This window comes from Rhinolophus sinicus, chromosome 15, assembly GCF_057876585.1.
Source record: "Rhinolophus sinicus isolate RSI-liver-muscle chromosome 15, RSI-T2T, whole genome shotgun sequence".
NCBI lineage: Eukaryota > Metazoa > Chordata > Mammalia > Chiroptera > Rhinolophidae > Rhinolophus > Rhinolophus sinicus.
In genome coordinates, this window is record NC_142515.1 from 82,111,269 (window position 1) to 82,128,769 (window position 17,501).

At 36.1% G+C, this 17,501-nt stretch overlaps 1 protein-coding gene and 1 pseudogene across 11 annotated transcripts in view; both read right to left on the bottom strand.

The window, feature by feature from the left end:
* MARCHF1 (membrane associated ring-CH-type finger 1) overlaps positions 1–17,501 on the bottom strand; it is a 639,638-nt gene that overhangs the window by 527,184 nt on the left and 94,953 nt on the right. The gene's annotated exons all lie outside the window — the stretch shown is intronic.
* LOC109450090 (protein FAM204A pseudogene) lies at positions 11,313–13,362 on the bottom strand (annotated as a pseudogene).

The window sequence follows — 17,501 nt, forward strand, 5'->3', positions numbered from 1 at the left end:
CACCATTAACTGTTACATAATGCATTTACACAATCAACTAACCATTCATTATCTTCCATTTTTTGTCTTATTCTCTTTCTTACCTTCTCCTTATTTTTCTCTTCCTCTGGCCCTTCTCTTCTATAATACTTAGGCCAGCGATGCTCATCTCAAGGGGTCCAGCAGAATCATGTGTAGACTTTTAAAAAAAAAAAAAAAGACAGACCTGGGCTGCATCATGATTCTTCTGAACCTGCAACTGCAACCTGTGCACCTTGCATCTGTACCAGGAGGTTTCAGAAACCCCGCATACGAGGTTGATGCTCATCACTCCTTGGGGATACTGACGTAGAGTTTGCTCAGGGAAGCAAAGTTGGACCACTCATACTACTCCATACTGTGTATGTTGACACAGACTCTGCAAGAACTACAGATCTGCTGTGAGCATAACAGGCATATGCTGTACACTTCCATTACACAAACACCAACTCAGTAGGAAAAGGAAAACGGAAATAACAGTATGGTCCTCTTCCATTTACTACTACGGATCAGCTCCTCGCCCACCTATTCACCTGCTCCCTCAGACCCATTCTCATTTTCCCTTTTAATTAGCTTTTTATCTTGGTTGGAGATATTATCTGGAACACAGCAGATGCCCAATAATTCTTTTGTCTATGTTTGTATTGATTGATTTACTCTTATATTAGTTAGTTTTACCTACTTGAATATAGTCCCATATAATTCTTTTTAAGTTTCCCCCAAACTATGTGTGTGCAGCTGAAGCTACAAACGTAATTTGGACTTGGGCACTCTAACAATGTGTTCTAGATTAAAACCGTGTTCCCTGCTAACTATGGCCAACAGAAGAGGTCTAGAGGCCTAGAACCCCGAAAACACATCTCCTGTCTGTCCTGTAACCTGACAGTACCTCCTACCCCTCTAACCAATGACCAACAAAATTAGTTTTCTATGACCCACATGTAGACTTTTAAAATGCACTCCAGCTGTCAGTACAATTTTATCTAAAATTTTAACCACAAATAGTAATAGATAGACTAAATTGCCAAAAAGTTTAAGAAAGTTAACATAAGAGAAGTCTGATCAACATATTTAAACATTTTGCAAACAGGCTAATTCTTGAAAAACATAGTTAATAAAGGAAGCAGAACAAAATTAAGTAAATGTAATCAATACCCTCAGAGCTTTTGAAAGGCTATCACTCCATAAATCAATAGAGATACTTATGGGGGCAGGGGAGAAGCTATTAGAGTTGTTGGGGGAAAAAAACAGTTTGCCAAAATAAAGTACCCTGTTTCCCCGACAATAAGACCTAGCTGGGTAATCAGCTCTAATGCATCTTTTGGAGCAAAAATCAATATAAGACCTAGTATTATATTGTATTACATTACATTACATTATATTATATTGTATTGTATTATACCCGGTCTTATATTATAGTAAAATAAGACCAGGTCTTACATTAATTTTTGATCCAAAAGATGCATTAGAGCTGACTGTCCAGCTAGGTCTTATTTTCAGGGAAACTCGTAAGTGGAAAAAAGGAAATGTACAAAAAAATGGCTTGAGGAGAATAAATCAACTGAAAATCACATTAATGAGATGAAAGACTGTCCTAAGATTTCCCCCAAAATTCAGTGCAAAAACACAAAAGTGGAAGAAAATAAAAAAGATACAAAGAGGACAGAACAAAACATTATAAAATATGTCTACTAAGACATATACATGTGCATTACATATACATACACATATGTACACGTGTATATGTGTATATACATGTGTACATATGTACACACATATCCACATATACGTATGGGACTGAAGGCAGCAATTGTGTGTGTGTGCATATACACATATATGTATATTTACACATATACATATATACACACGTTTGTGTATACCTACGTGTGTGTATATGCATAATGCACATATATATGTTCCACTAGACATATTTTATAATGCTTATAATAGAATCTTGTATAATAGAACATAATATATAGAACCTTGTACAGAATGTATAGAGAATACAAACTAATACATTTCAAACAGCATGGACCATATCAAATGACTGTGTACTATATGTCCATTTCCTTCCCAGCCCACACTCCCATCTCTCTAATATTAATTTGCCTCCTGGTGAAAGATTCTGTTCCATAATAGCTGACAGAAAGTGTAGTCAAAAAGCCAAGCAGGTCTATTGATGAAATATTAAAGCGCATGTTTTATTACATTCCCCCCAAGGAATCAGTGGAGCAACAAAAATTAAGGATCAGTAAATAAGAGATTGGGAGAAGTCCCCCTGTCCCATTTTTGTAGGCATCTTAAACATCATAGGAACAGACAAGGAAGTGAACAAGGTGTGGATGGACATAAAAGTCTGGGACTTAAAGTGAGGAACACAAAGAAATTATATATTTGCTTCAGCTGGTCAAATTCTGTCCAAATTCTGTTTCTACCACTAAATCGATGTTGCTTTGATGGAGAAAGAAAAGGCATAAAAGAGATTTTAAAAAGAAGGATAAAAACATTTTTAGATGGAATGTACAGGTCACCCAATTCAGTCGGCACAGAAGTTTCTTCCACATCATTCCTGACATATCATAACATGGCTCCTTATTTAACAATTCCATTGATGGAGAATTGGTCAATTAGTTTTTTTTAAAGCATCTTAAAATTTGGAAATCCCAACTGTTAGATTCTTGGTAGGTTAGAATCTCCCTTTACCCTTGTACGGACATCCTTGGACATCCTTCTGCAATCTGGATCAAAATGGAATACATCTAGCACGTACATCCTCCAAATTTTGGAACAGTTAACATGTCATCTTTTAAGTCCAGCAGTGATACATGGAAAAGGCACTCTGAAGTGCTTGACACACACATTCCTAAGGAGGAGAACAGAATTAAAGAGTATCCATGTGTGGAGGCATTCTGATGTGCAATGTAGGGCTAAGAGCTGAGGATCAAAATTCATGGCTTTAGACCACATGTCCTGTTTTTCGCTCCTGGCTCTCAGCCCAAATTCCACATAAACACCCAAATTCCACATTAAACTGTCAAAAGAATGTATTTTCTTCTTTTATACTCTTTTCCCAGAAACTCTAACATTGTAGGTCAGACTCACAAAGGTAAGTGAGAGCAATACATGTTGACAAGAGAACAAGTTCTTAAACCTATAACCAACTCTACTTTCAGGATCTTAGGACTGATTATGAACAACTTATATGCTTTAATTTTATAATTACAATGAAAATCATTGACTGACCCCTAGTCATGTCATCAATGTCTTGAGTTAACTCATATAGCAATACCATGAAATGTATAATAGGATCACTGACCAGTGAAAAATTATGGAATTAAATCATATTATTTCATTTACATAGAATCTATTCTAGAGAAAAGAAGGCAACCACTTATATGACATGCTTGATTAGTGCACAAAGAACAAAGTCAGTACTAATTTTAGTAAAAGCTAATTTTAATCAAGCAACACTTTTTCATTCATCATCTTTTGGTTATAATCACTGTCTTCACTTGAATGCTGAACAAAAACAAATGCTAATTTTTGAAGGTTAATATAAAGCATCATCATACTACATTTATGCCCATTTTTATAAAACACCACAAATTCCTTCACATTGCTTAAATATTATTGCTGAGACTAAGTTTTTCTTATAATTTAATTGTCACATGAATATTATAAATTGAAGTTCAAATCAGATGGCAAATTATTTCTGAAATATTGTTTTTTAATGAGAATTTATGTTTACCCACGTTAAATGTCTTTCTGTAATGCCTCTATTAATTGAGTTCTATTACTGACACTATGAATTAAGATGAAGTAGAGAGCCTCTGGGAAACTCACACTGGAGTTATCACCCATCTAAAATCACTATGAAGGGTAAAAATTACCTTCTGGGTATTATAGAATGGTTTAACCAGCTAGAGTTTTTAATAGAGAAAAAATAGTTGGTTTGATAAGTCTTCTAATACCTTTTTCTAAAGTCTTATAATGTACACACATAGTGAATAAACTATATAAGAGTTATTTATGGTGTATGCCTACAAAGATATAATACAAAACATATGTAAGTTTCCTACAATTTATTTTGCCATAAACCTCAAGATGAAATGAACAAGAGATAGCCATCAAAACAATAATAAAATCTTTAATCCATTACCTTGCTTTAACAGTGAAATTATTTTATTGATCCATCTATGATAGTCATAATCAATGACCAATACAGGGTGTCAGGCTACTTTTCCTTTTTTCCTTGACAGAATGCATTAGAGTAGCCCCCCCTTACCTGTGGTTTCACTTTCCATGGTTTCAGTTACCCACTATCAACCCCAGACTGAAAATATTACAGTATTTTGAGTGACAGAGAGAGGACACTCATATAACTTTTATTACAGTATATTTTTATAACTGTTCTATTTTATTATTAGACATTATTGTTAATCTCTTTCTGTGCCTAATTTATAAATTATAGTTTATCAGAGGTATGTATGTATGTATGTATGTATGTATAGGAAAAAATATAGTAAATATAGAACTTGGTACTATCTGTGGTTTCAGGCATCCACTGGGGGTCTTAGAACATATTTCCTGCAATTAATAGGGGCTACTGCACTTCAACGCACTTCTCAGTGGAACAGTCAAAGATAAAAATGATGAAATTTTATAATGGATTTACCTGAAATACGCTTTTTCAAGTTATGCCCTGTTATTAGAACTAATTCTCCTTAATCTCTTAAACCTACAGAAATATACAATGACAATGATGTGATTTTTGAAGCACCATAAGATCTTACATCAAAGACATATACGGAATTTTTAAAAAGATTTTCAGTAAAAAGTGGGAAAAGTTTCCACTTACATTACCCTCACCAGATTCCTTATTTACCTCAGCAACCACATTTCTACTCAGCAGTGCTACTGAGGAAAACAGATTCTGATAGCTTTTCCTGAGACTTGATGAAGAGAACAAAATGTGGTCTCATACCTAAATGAGTTTTATTATAGCTTAAGTCAAGCTGAGGTATCCATACTTTTGTAAAACTCTATTCTCTGTTTTTCCTGTTACAATTTATCTCTAGTTTCCCTTCCTTCACAAGTCTTTGCCCTCATATGCCTTCAGTATGGAAGTTCCCTAAAACTTTTCCTCTAGTCTTCACCTATCTCTCTTCCAAATCACTCTCTCCTCATGTGTACATTGTAAACTTTCCAAGAAACTATTTTTTATTATATCCAGCTTAGTTCTTGTCTTCTCCACACACAAGGACTGTGGAAATAGTCCCTATTTCCCTGTATCTCAAATTCCAAATCTTAGATCACGCTACAGGAAAACAATATACAAAAGCATCAACTCACATTTTAGAATATTGCATTTTACTTCATATTAGTTCTAATGTATTAGAGCTACTACAAGAGCACATATATCTCAGGGAAAAAGTGTTAACCTAACCTAAAATTCAGTCCTAGTGTTTTTCTCCTTCTATGATAAGTGCTGAGATGGAGAACCTCCTCAGATAAAGTTTAAGTTGTAGTTTATTTCTTAAGTTCTAGTTTAATTTATTTCTCCACCACAGCTACAGGTTAACTATTAGTAAAGAAACCCAGTTATATGCAGAATTTGGTATTAAGAAAATACATTAGTTCTTTTTTGCCTCCTCCCTCCACTTTACCTCCTGGCTTTTTACATAAGGGGAAGCAGTGTAGCTTGTACTCTACTTTTTCTATTCTATTTTACATATTTACGTAATTATATATTTACGTAAGCGGAGAAAGCATTGCTTATATTCTATTGTTTGTGTTCTATTTTTATGTATTTATCGTCCCCTGATAGCTAGGCGGCAATGCCCTCAGGACTAGGATCTTCTGGATGGTCCTAGACTTCTGGGATTTCAGTATAAAATTTGTTTCAATTAGTCTTTCTTACAAATTGCATTAATCAATACAAACAAAAATACATTTAAATCCTTGACCCAAAGTAACACTTATAAGTATTATTTGTTTCATAACAAATTACTCCCAATTTCATTGGCTTAAAACAGCATGCATTAATGATCTCACACACTTTTTGAGGGTCAGGAATTTGGACGTGATGTGTTCTGGCTCAGAGTTGCTAGTGAGTGTGCAGTTTTCATCTGATCTCTCCTCCTTCCTTCAATCACTTCTACCTTTTTGTCTCAGAAATATTCCACTTAACCTTATTTGGTTTATTAAATGCCTGTTAAACTGATAGTCTTTGCCTAACTGTTAAATTCTCAGAAGGATCAATATTAAATATTAAGAATGCTGTCATGTGTTGAGTCCTACTACTTAAACAGAGATTATTTACACTAATTCATTATGGGACCTCTCTTTGGAAGGCAGCAGAGGCATCGATATGAGAAGATTGTTCTCAATAATTTTATTCCATAGTTTCTACAGAAACTACTATAAACCTCACTGTCCTAAAGTGTTTTTGCTTCTCTATCAGGTTTCCTAGCTGATGATATAAATGGTAACATTATCTCAGATGTTCATAGGAAAAATAGATATTTGAAACAAAAAAGCAGAAGACTGAGGAAACATTAAGAAATTGTTCACATTAATCAAATTTTAGAAATGAATTTGTACAAACGCAGATGGAGACAATACACATACCAATTTTACGTTATCTATGGCATATAAGATGATAAAAAACATTTAAAATATTTTTAAAATATTGTTTAACAAATCAATTTAACACACAAGCCACTTTTAATGGCTCATTACCTGAAAGATCTGTAACAACTGAATAGATTATTATGAGGTTTCTTCCAAACAATCAGTTTGGGTTTTTATGAAAAGATAATAAAATACATTTTCTTTGCTTCAATACAGAAACTTAACACGTTGCATACGGATCACGAGAATCTTCACGAGGGATTTAAACCCCGCCGTACGCAACATGTTAAGAAAAATGTTTTATCAATCACCATACTTCAGGCCATAAAAAGTATGTATTATGGCAGAATAAAACACAGAACTGAGAAATATTTTAAAGGTGTGTCAATATGCCATTTCAATAATCTATTTAAATACAGGCTATTTACAAATACAGTCAATTCTCGTAATTCACAGTAGTTATGTTCTAAACACTCACTGTGAACAGTGAATTAGCAAATACTGAATCATTGTTTCTAAGGGAAATACCAGATTAGGTCCCTGCGCGAGTATCTGGTCACATTTCCATCAACTCATCAATACATAACTTTATTTTATGTCTGTTTCTGTTGAAAGACACCTTATTTAATATACATTGTTGCTTCACTACCACTGAACTCATAGTCAATAGCACTGTAACCCATGCCTGAATGACGCTTATCTGACACACATATTTTCTCTATAAGGCACATCACAGCTTTCCTGCATTTGGGAATACTAGCTCTTCAGCACTATGCGTGAGGCCAATTTAAACATTGAAATCAGCAACAAAATGCAAAGAATGGGGGAAACATGGCACTCACTGGACGACATAAAGGAGACTAACTCATGGCATGAGACTGAAACAAGAAGGGAGAGCTTGACCTCAGCTGGGAACGTGTCCATCAGTGACTCAAACTGTTTTGCTCCCTTGTGCATGTGGGCAACAGGGAAAGTGCTGAGACTATTGCTTTTGGAGTTACCAAGAAATGCTAGTGAGTAGGTAAATTCACAAATACAGTGTCTGTGAACAATGAGGACTGAGCTGGAACGCATTTTAAATGATGACTTTGAAATTTAGAGACATTCATTTTTCTTTGACTCCTACAATCTCGGTTAACTTGCTATATCCCTGACAATGGATGCTCTTATTTGGGCCTTCCTCCACCTCACTGGTCATTGTCTAACTCGGTCAGCTACATGCCCGTAAATCCACCTTAGCTTTCAGCATTATATAACTGTTCCGCCTTGACATCTTTCATTCGGTTCTTCAAATTCCAAATCCAAGCACCTTTTTCAAATAGACTCAACTCTCTACCATCTTGAACAACTTTTTTCCTAGACCATGCCATGTTACTTATTATTCATTTTGTTTTATTTACAAATCTTTGAATAAATTACATACCTGCTGACATTGACTCCATGTCCCTATTAGTCCTTAATTCCTCAAAAATCAGGCTACTGAATCCAACACCCAATTAAAGTTACATTCTTCACTGACACCAAAACCTCTTTCCTGACAAATCTGATGGCTTTGGCTTAGATCTCATTTAAACGTGAAGGCCTTACTGCCACTTTGATACTTTTGATCACCCCATGCATCTTACCTTTCTTGCTTCTTTGACATTGCTCTGGGTTGCTGCTGTTTGTCTGCTGTAACTGTCTCTTTTTCTTCTTTCCCACTATCAGCAGGTATTTCCAACACCAGGAATATTCAAACAGTTTTACTACCTTGAAATAAATATCTAGGCTCAAGATGGAGCCTCTCCTGTCCAGCATGCCATGTCTGCAAACTGAACTTCTGTGATCCTGTAAATGCTCCATTTGACCAAGAAACACAGTATATCCAGTCAGCCAATGCCCCAAGGCCAAGCCAACTCTGAGCTCTACACTTACTTCCTTGTTCCTTGATCTTTACAAATAAGGTCAGGTATGCAACCCCAGCCAACCATGCCGGTTCTATGTTGCCACTTCTAATGCTCTATGAAACTCACTCTTGTATATGTATATGTAAAACTAAGTAAACATTGGTAGTTTCTCAATTTTTAGACTAGAGATTCCACAGTCTTTTCTTGAAAGTAATTTCCATTGAGTAAATAACTGAGTTGAATTAAAAAGCAAATTCAGAAAACCCGGGAACTTGGGAACCCATTCCTCTCTAGCTCAAGTTACTAAATATTGGACTAGAAAAAGAGAGCCAACAGAGGAAAGCCATAGTAAATACATTAGAAAGTTGAATTAACAATTGGTTAGCTTTATTCATATTGACATTTTATAGATTTTGCATATTAAAGGTTTGTTTCCAAATGAGGACCTTAGCTAAACCCTACCATCTAAGTACAATGTACATTACTTTACAAGGAAAGAACTGAATCCTCCATAAGACATCCCTTGAGGACATTACATTTTGATCGCTAATGTAGTAAATTTGTATTATTTATACCTTTAATTCTTCTTCAGAAGGTAGCTATGAAGTTAAATATCATTTTTTTAAAAGTTTTAAAAGTTCTATTTATCCCATTTTATGATTTAACAAAATATGGTTTAAAAAGATACTTTTGAAATTTAACAATATTACAACTGAATCTGAATTACTGAAGAGTTTCCATAAAAAGAAACAAAGTTTTTAATGAAATAATGTGTATTTACAAATATAAAATAAAACCTTCATTAACCAAATGCTAGTCATACTTACTATTTATATTTCTGGTTAAGTGAGGGATTTTCTATTAATGTCAAACCTTTTTTTTAAAAAAAAGCTTTCCTATCATCCTATTTAATTTGCAGCCTGAGTTTGTAGTTAAGTTGTATATCAATAAAAGTCAATGATTTCTGAATGAGGGGGCCAAGTGGCTGTGTCACAATTTAAGTACATAAGCTTTACTGCAAGAACTTTGGAGCATCCATTTCATTTGGATAAAGGCATAATTTTACTTATTCATTGATGCGTTTCTGTGTGCCAGATACTCGAGGCCTTACTGTCATTTTAAAAAACATTATTTCACAATTTGCCAATAGTCCATTTTTTTTATTTCGAGACTTCAGTATTTGAGAAACTTTTTCAAACCTTCAGTAGTATGTCAAAAAAGATGCATTCCTAGAGACAGTCTTTATCATGTGCTTTGACATAACTATAGTTAGGCAGTCCTTGACGTCCCCAATTTTCCTGCTAGATTATAGTGTTTAGATTGCTTTGTCAGAGAGCAGCACATTACCAGTAATTCAAATATGCTTTGAGCACAAGAAAGTGTTTTGACAAAGTTTGAAAATGCCCTGTACTTAGAGACTTTGGTAGCCCGTCTCAATCATGATCCCATCAACAGTAATAAACCTACGGAATCTTAAGTAAGCCCTGATGCTGAAATAGACAATCTCTTGAAATCTTGAATCCTCACAGAATTTTTAAAAGGTGTGTATGTGTCGTGTTCTTTCCTTTTTTCCCATTACTTTGACCGCCTTAGCAATTTCATAGAACTTAATATTGATTTCATATTGATGAAAACCTTTCTGACAGCATTGAATACTGTTATTGAATACTGTTATTATCTTACAACAGTATTGAATACTATTACTATCTTACAAAAGGCATTTCTTTCCTCTATATCTTGCATTGATAAGGACATGTTTAAATATAAGAAGAGAGCAGCTTTGCTGTAAACATTTATGATGTGGTCACAGATATTAATTCAATAAATGCACACTGAGAACTTTCTAGGTACTAAGCCTCGTGACAGTCACAGACCTGGTCATTTCAAGGACTCTATGACTTCAGTGAAGATACAAAATAAGAACATGGAGACTTGGATCCCTGCCCAAGCTCTACCCCCAATCAGCCATATTGCTTTATCCCCTTTCCTTCAATGATGTTCCTCTAGCTCATTATTAGCTCACAAATTCCAAAATTTTTCTACTAGAATATTAGTAAACAATTCATTAGATATGACCACTAAATGTTAGCATGTGGCAGTAACTTGAATGTGTTTTATTAGTATATTTGGTTTTACTTTTAGAGAACTTTAGCCACCTTTTAGAGATGGCTTTCCACAATGAGTACGGGGTGTTTGGACAAGTTTCCAGGACCAATTCCAATGGAGACTTTTCATTCTTCATCTTGCGTTACATGTGTACATCATTTGAACTCTGCTTCCAGATCACTGGTCCCTCTTGGGTTTCTCCCATCACTCTCACTGCTCATTTTCTAAAGAATGTTCAAAGTTATACTGTCTTGAGTTATAACTGTCTAATACAATTTTACCATCTTCTAAGAATCATCTCATAATGTAAAGAATGACATGGCTAAGAGAAATATTTAGGAAAACATTCCCAGGCAGAGTTGAATTTAAATTACCCTCCAAATACTATAGTCTATCCTTTTTTAAAAAAATTATAATATTTTATATGAAGGTATACAAAAATTAATCAATTGCTTTTATTATGTGACTGTAAAGTATCAATTCTACTGCCTCTAATAAAGCAATAATTATTTTTATATCATTAAGATAAAGTCATTTGTAAAGACAATAGTAATTGAGACTTTCATGCCCCTATGACTAATCCGTTATAAACAAATGCCAATCTTAAAAACACAATGTCAGAGTAAGTGCAGTTACAGTGAGTACAAACAAGAAAGTACAAGGAGTTCATTGGCTGTGCTATACAAACTAGATGGAAAGTAAAATTGATTTTATACTGTAGGTCTATAAAAATAAATAAAATTGTATTTTTTCTCCATACAAGTATGTATGCTCAGATTTCTTGCACAAATAACAGAATGCTCCATTCCATTCACTTCAACAGGATAAACTCTTTAGAAAAACCCAGAAAAGATTTGATAATCAACTTCCAAATTTATGCTCATGTTTTCTACTTCTGTTAATTTCCTAACATATTTAACATAAGCAGGAAAATATTTTCAGTAAATTGAGCAATTGAAGACTCAAGTGAAAATTCAAGTAAAGACTCAAATGTCTTGAAGAACTCTGGCAAGTTACATATATCCCATGTTGCTCTTGTTTCCTCTCTTTGCTTCAAACCCCCATAAAACAGTGTTCTTTGTTTGAGCAACCTTTGAATTTTCAGCATCCTTTTTGGCGTTTACACACTTGTGGCAGGCAAATGCTTCAGCAATTTTCACACCAAGCTCTCGAACAGCTAGCTGGTTTCTGAGTTCCTCAGCCTTCCCAGTATTCCACTCTTCCACAGCCTGGTCTATGCTCTTTTCAAGGCCCAACTTGTCTTTTTTTTTTCTTTTTTTCTTTTTTTCTTGTTAACAGTGGGTTCAAACCTATCATTGACTCCACAAAGTACTGAGTAAGCTCCTACCACTTGATTTCATTTGAGGACTGTTCACTATGCAATCCTTCTTCATTCTTCTATTTACCTATTCTGGAGTTTTGCTTTTATTTTTTCCTTCTGAATCTTGAAGTTTTCTGTTCAGAAGGTTTCTGATGGAATTACTGAAACATATTCCACATATTTAAGTGAATTCCAGAAGGCCCCTCTTCATAATGCATTTACATTTGCCTCTGCTTCAGTCTTTGATCCATCTGTAGGGAAATCTAAAATCTCTGTTTTTCAAACGCTCCGATCTTCTTTATGTTCCTGGAAGCTAAGTCCAGAGTTCTCTAATGTGGCTTCATCTTCAGAATTCAACCCAGTGTCACTTTCACTTAAGCCAGGAGGTAGCAGCCTACTCCACATTTTTGAGTCAGGGGCCAACTAACTGCCTCACAGCCATCTTAAGACCCTGCCCTCCCACTGCTCATTTTTAATAAGAACCATCTCTTCTTCCTCAGCCGGCCCCTAATTCCTTACGAAATAAGTGCTCCTTAGCCATTCTTATCTTAGGTCCCACAAATCACTTTACCAAGAAATGGCTTCCATTATAATATAAATTTTTACCTTTTGCATCTTTTGTTGTACAAAAGTATGTATTTGATATTTTGGCCCAGTAGTCACGAAGCACACATTGATGCCCTGAGTTTAAATCTCAGATTGATTAACATGTGGCCACAATCTTGATATTTATTTATTTATTTATTTATTTTATTTATTTATTTATTTATTTTGGACAACAGTTTGTCAAGATGTTATGTGTTACAGGTTTGGACAGGAAACCTGAAATTAAGAAATTCCTCTTCTCTATGTTCTTATACTGGGTTCAGCAGACTGCAGAGCCTGAAGCATAGACTGATGTGCTATGACTTTATAAAGAAATGCAATCTCAGGCAACAGGAGTGCCAGACAAGGGGAGTGAAATAGGGCAGGAGGAAGGGATAAGGTGAGATGTTTTACCAAATCGGTCATGACTAATGTTACTACAATCTCACAGGATTGTCTTCTGAGTAGCCACATGAACTTCACCTTAGGACATTCCATCTAGAGCGGAAAACAGGGAAATTGTTATCTACTGTCTCCCTTTTCCACTAGTAAAAGCTCCTGCGATAGACTGATTGTTAAATCCCTCACACTTCTGAGTTTTGCTTGTTTGAGGTGTTAAGCATCCCACACTTTGAAGTCCACAAAGAAGCCCTTTGGCAGGAGAAAAGAGTTCTGTAACTGGAGCGTAAGGTGAGGAGTTGTCAGGTTGCACCTGAGTGAAGTCGACTGGAGTCTGTGCAGAGCTGGATAACTCAGTAATGTTTGAAACAAAAAGAGACTGAGAGTATCTGCAGTGATATGTGTGGGGTGTCTAATAAAATGTGGAACATGCATGCCTTTTGGGAGACCAAGTTTTTAACAAGAGAGATCTACAAGATATGTTGCAATGATTTTGTTCCATGATAATCAGAAAAAAGGGGGAAAGGCAGGAGGGTGGAAGAGAGAAGGCAAAAAGGAGAGAGGGAGAGGGAGGGAGGGAGGGAGGGAGGGAGGAGGGAGGGAGGGAGGGAGGGGGAGAGAGAGAGAGAGAGAGAGAGAGAGAGAGAGAGAGGAGGGGAGGGGAGAGGGGGGAGGGGAGGGGGAGGGGGAGGGGGGAGGGGGAGGGGGAGGGGGAGGGGGAGGGGGAGGGGGAGGGGGAGGGGGAGGGGAGGGGGAGGGGGAGGGGGAGGGGGAGGGGGAGGGGGAGGGGGAGGGGGAGGGGGAGGGGGAGGGAGAATTAATTCTCATTTCCTAACCTGCCCTCTCCTGTGTTCTAATTCTATCCATAGAGATAATGACCCATTCTCAACAATGTGGTATATTCCCTTAAAGACTGGTTTTTACTCTTTCATAGATCTCGTGTGTGTGTATGGGCACACACATTTTTTTTTTACAAAAATGGAATTATGGCATATGTATTGGTCAGTATCTTGCTATTTCCTCTTCAGAGGTGCATTTTAACTCTTTTACTATTATTTGTATTAATCCTTGCAGTAGGGGTAGTAAAGGAAACAGCTAGATATACATAGCTCCCTAAGGGATTCGGTAGGTAAGTGTCAGGGACTTCCTCTCCCTCACCCAAGTCACTGTTTACCAAGATGCTTTGTCTCTGCAACAGAACTACACCAAACTCTGATTTTTCTATAAGGCTCTTTAATCACTGTGGGCATGTCCCAAATCCAAAGACCACTGCCTATCCACTGCTGTAGGTACTTTAGGACCAGTACTCAGTCTAGTTTTGTTGATTCCAGTGGGCAGAATTTGGGTGGGGGGTTGGGGCTACAGCTAATATCAGTGGAAAGGGTGTGTGACTGGTCAGGCTGCTGACAATCTGTGCATAAGAATCTCAACAGGGATGATGGTAGTAATACAGATATTAATTAATTCATATAGATATTAATACAATTGCACTATCAAAGCTTCTCTGCTCCAGCAGAGACATTGAGATAGATATTAAAACAAGTTTTATTTTATCCAGAGAGTTTATTTTTACCATCTGTTCAAATTCCCTATTGCTGCATAACAAATAGCACTAAGCACTAACAACTTTTTTTTTTTAATAGGTCAGAAATTGAGACAGTATGCAGTATAGATGGCTTGCATCTAGTCTGAAGCATCTGAGGCCTCAGCTGGCAAAATTTGAAGGAATGAAGGCGACTCAAAGAACTGAGGTCTAGAATTATCTGCAGGTTTCTTCTCTCATAAAGTCTGGCATTAGAACTGAGATGATTTAAAGGCTTAGCTCAGCCAGGGCTGTCAATGCTACATGTGGCCTTTCAGGGTGACTTGGGAATCTCAGGATGAGCCAGACTTCCCACAGGGAGAATCTGAGAGGAAGAATAATTGCTCCAGGAGACCAAGGCAGAAGCTGTAGAGCTTCTGCTGACCTAGTCTGGGAATTCATGCTGCATCACTTTTGGCATAGTCTACTGGTTACAAGTGAGTCACAAAGACCAGCCCAGGTTTCAAGGGAAAGGAATTAGACACTCAGCCTTGATAGGGGAATGGCAAAGTCACATTGCTCAAAAGCATGTGTAATGTGAGAGGTTACTGAAGCCACACTGGAAAATACAATTCAGCTCTATCATCCATAACACACCACATTTAGTAAACAGGGAAGTCACTGGCAAACAATGCCACATTCTTAAAGATCAAGAAATTAAAGTGATTTGCTTACAGCTACAAAAAGACTAGGGCTTAGAGAAAATTAACAATTGACCTATACTATGGCTGCCGTACCGCCCCATATATCACAATGCAGCATACAATTTTTCCGTTAAACATCAGTAGAATAGTAAGGTTATTTAGTGGCCAATATACTTGACCTAGTAATGTAACTTCATGAGTTCTTACTCTAACTCTGTTATTAATGTATGTGTGTGTGTGTGTGTGTGTGTGTGTGTGTGTGTGTGTGTGTGTGATCTTCAGCAAGTCTCTCACCATCTTGGAGCTTCAGCAGCTGCATTTAATTTGAAAAAAAAAAAAAAGGCAAAATATATGCACCAATCCCAAGGTATATTGTGAGAGCAAATGCTCCATCATTAAAGCTTTTTATATGTCTGCATAGTAATGGCTGCATGATGATTACAATAATGACGGTGACAGTGCTTCTTGGTATAAAAATGATTATAATGCTTCCCTTGGAAAATAATTTTTGTGCCTCTCAGTTCTCAGTTATCAAAGGGTCAAACAAAATCTCAAGCAGCTTCTGAAACTCAACCTACATTTCCATATGAAAAATAATTATTGTATATGTCAACGGGAAAATAAACAGAACAAGAATGAAAGAATAATGATTATTAAGAAGTTCAATAATATATTTTGCATCATTTTCTGGGGATGACGAATTGTCCAATGTTTACCACTGGCCACGTAAGTTCAGAAAAAACATTTGTCAAAAAAGTAAAAAACATTAGTCAGGAGAATGTCTCATTTTTAAAGCAATCATTACTTATTCCTTTGTATTTATTTCTTCCTGCAATCAGGAAGACTAAAAACAGTAAAGATCACAATATACTATATTCTTTTATATACAATGACATAGGGCAGCAAAATTCACCACACTAAAACGTGTCTCTCTGGCATGGAAATATTTAATTTTTTAAGAAACAAAAGACTCAGGAAGAACCTCTGACCTTCCCCCAAAATGCCTTAAAGAACTTAAGATAGAAGGCCTGTTCTGGGAAAAACTGTCACCAGAGATAACCATATATATTAACATGATCTAGATGTGATAGACAGGAAAGAACCTCTCAAGGCCTGTTTGATCCAAGTCTTCTCTGTCACCCATCTCCCTGTAACTTGCCTTACTTCCCGTTGAAGTCCCAGACCCCTCCCTCCTTCTCCTTACTCCAGAACGACACGTATACCTCAGTGTGCGTTACTATCTTTGGAATGTTCATGCTTATGTGAATTCCCCAGGCGTAGGTATTAAACTCGATTTTCTCCTCTTCATCTGCCTTATGTCATTTTAATTATTTGACCAGCCATAAGAACGAAGAGGGGAAGGAGAGGATTTTTTCCCTTTCCCCAGAAGGACTAGGAAAATTTTAATTTCATAATAAATTCACTGGAATATGTGAATAAGCCAAACCTGATGCCCTAACGAGATGCTTCCTATTTTTCAAAGGCAAAACTACTTACCAAGAGTTGCTGGCATTTTGTTCAGAAATTACCTTATGAGATTAGTGAAAGAACAAACGGACCCTAACCTTAATAGTTCCAAACAGAATTTACCCTTTCAACTGAAGTTGCACACTTTCTCCTTCCTCATTATTCCCAACTTGCTAATAACGACATTAACAACAATGAAGCCACAAACTATAATCACAAAGCATTTCTGTTTGTTTCAAGTACATACGTGTTACATGTCAGGACTCATCATCTGTATCCCATGACTATGATGTTATACTTTCATATTTTATATGACTCTGGAACAATGTATAAGCGCTAGAGGAGCACAAGCTAATGTCAGAATTTTAAGGGTCTTACTTAGCACGAAAGACGATAGATTCATAAAATGCATCAGTATTATATAATGGTACCTTAGAATTTTATGGCATCATTCTTCACAGAAACTTTAAAAAAAAGCTTTCAATTATATGATCTTATTTTATCCCACCATATTTTGGGGGTTGGTAAGATCCAGAATATTTCTTTCATTTAACATAGGAGAGATACGAGGCACAGAGAGAATTAACAATCTCATGGCAATGGATCATGCCACAATCGAAAGGCTAGATCTGGTAGCTCTACTCCCTCTTTAGAGCATAAAATGGCACTAAATAAATACTTGTTGAATATACAAATGTGTGAATAAATACCAAGTCTGACAATCAAGTTCGAGAACTTGTGGCAACGATATTGTTAACTTTTTTTATATCAAAGGGATTATTCATTATGAATTTGTACCAAGTGAACAAACACCCTTTCTGGACAAAAACACACCAAGTTTACTATTTGGAAGTGCTGAA